Here is a 2,641-nt window from a genome sequence, read left to right as displayed (position 1 = left end):
TTACATCTTTGATGACATTACTGAGCTGCTGAGAATTACCCTAACATCACTTTCCTTTAGGCTTCTTATGGTTTAAACTGCTGTTGGTCAGACACTCCATAACTTTACGGAGGGAAGAAATCCTAACAGGGTTGTGGGATTGAGCAAGGATTTCTTTAGGGATGGAAGATACTTGCATTTTTATATAAATTCCTTTATTTTTTCTTTGCTTTATTATTATTATTATCATACCATTATTTGCAAACATTATCAAATTACCAGTGTACATTTGGGTTTACCTATACTTTCTGTATAGAACTTTATAACAATTCTATTAAAATCAAGAACAAGACAAAAATGCCTATTATTCTGTTATTCGACATCGTTTTATAAGTTTTAGCCAATACAGTTAAAAAATAAATGAAAAGGTTATTGTAAATATTGGTAAACAGTAAAATTTCCGTTTTCATATTAGAAGATTGTTTTCCTAGAAAAGAGATTCTACTTTAGGTCTCAGTTTTCACATCTAGAGAACAGATATAATAGTATCTACTTTATAGAGATATTATAAGGATTAAATGAGCTGATACATAAAAGACGTAGAACAATGCCTAGCCCATTGTTAACTCTCCATAAATGTCACGTTATTATTATTTAAATAATTGAACAGGGTGACTGGATACAAAACTAAAATACCTTTTTAAAAATTAGCTTGACTTTTAATAAACAGAAATTTAAATGTCGGGAGGAAATCCCATTATTAATAAAAACCCAAACTATAAAATGCCTAGAAATAAAATCACAAGACAAAGACCTAAATAAATAAAACTATGAAATCTTATTAAATGGAGTGAGAACTTTCTAAGATAGATTGATAAAATGTCCTAACAATGGCTACCTGTCCCAAAAGTAATTTATATATTTAATGAATTTTAACCAGAATCTCAGTTTGATATTTATTTACACTGGATATGATGATTTTAAAGATCAATGGAGGAATAGCAGAACAGTCAAGTAAATTTTTACGGAAAGATGAAAGGGTGATACTACAATTTGTTGTATATCTAATGTAATAAAATTAGATTTTATTGTGTGGGGACAGAAGGGTATATGAGAACGCTCTGTATTTTCTGCTCAGTTTTGCTGAGAACCTAAAACTTTTCTAAAAAATATAGTTTATTTAACATAAATAAGCCAAAAAAATGATGAATTTGGCATAATAATAGACAAAAAGATCAATGAACAGAATCCAAAATTGGTTTAAGTAGATATGTCTTAATATCTGACCAAGTGGGAAAGGGTAGTTTATTTAGTAAATTATGTTAATAGAATTGCATCTAAAGCAAAACAGGTTAGACTAGTGCATCATACCATGTACAAAAAATTCTAGATAAATTAAAAATCTAAATGTAAAATGTAAAATTTTAGAAAAACATTTGTATTAGAGAGGGGCAGACCTTAAGCAAATCATGAAATCCAGAAGCCTAATGCAAAATATGGGCATTTTATGCATGTAAATATTAAAATCTTTACATGAGAAAACACAATATAAGCAACATTTTAAAAGGCAAATAGACTTGGGAAAATTATTTTCAGCACGTGGCAAATAAAGAGTTTATATCATGAATTATATTGAGAACTCTTACAAATTGATAATATTAGAAACAGAAGGTAGAAGGGCAGAGGATATAAAGAATTTTCAAAGGATTATATGAAATGGCTAATAAACATTTTAAAATTCTTTAACTATCTTGAAGTAAAATGAAATACCATTTTTCACATATTAGATTAGCAAAAATTGAGAAAGTAGTAATGTACTGCAGTATTTATGTGGTTGAATAGAAACAATTTGAATGTCTATCACCAGGGGAATGACTTAATACGTATGACATGTACATACTATAGAATGTTATTTAGTTACTTTTACAATACATTTTTTTATGCATTGATGTATTTCTAAGTAAAAAGCAAGCTGCAGAATCATGTGTATGTGATCTCATATTTGTAAAACAAACCCAAATTAATTGTCTTAAACAATCTCTGTATTTGTATACATGAGCATAAAGAAAGGGAAGGAAGGACGCCCATTAAGCTCTAACATTAGTTACTTCAATAAGACATAATGGGGAAGGGGAATTATTAAACTTTTCCTTGTATATATCTGCATTATTTAATTTGATAGAGCAAGAATATATATCTTTGTATTTGAAAAATAATTAAGTTATTTCCTCTTCTAGCTATGGACTGAAGATAACGGAGAGCTACTAAGGCAGTAAGGACCTGAAGGGTCAAAGAACATGAAGTAGGGAAGGCACTGAGAAGAGAGATGAAATTCTTCAGCGCTTTTCTCTTTGAAACATTTGCAGATCCACAAACTGTAGTCTACTGAAAAGCTCTACATAACATACTAAGAGATTGAGAGAGTACATAGAATTTCAAGCATTCTAATCATGTGGAGACAAAAAGATTGAGTTGGAAGAACATAGCAAGGAGAGTCTTCAAAGGCACGAAATTCAGGAACAACTCTTAAAGAGAATTGTTCTCTTCCATAGAAGATGAACGAAGTTCTTCTATCTCTTTGAGTATTTTCAAGATGTCCTGAGAGGAAAGGGGAAGGATGTAAGGGCCAAACTGAGACAAAGGAACTTGAATAAATAGGGAA

Source organism: Pteropus alecto, unplaced genomic scaffold (genome assembly GCF_000325575.1).
Source record: "Pteropus alecto unplaced genomic scaffold, ASM32557v1 scaffold276, whole genome shotgun sequence".
Lineage (NCBI taxonomy): Eukaryota > Metazoa > Chordata > Mammalia > Chiroptera > Pteropodidae > Pteropus > Pteropus alecto.
The sequence above is the reverse complement of the archived record's forward strand: the minus strand, read 5'-3'. Positions refer to the sequence as shown.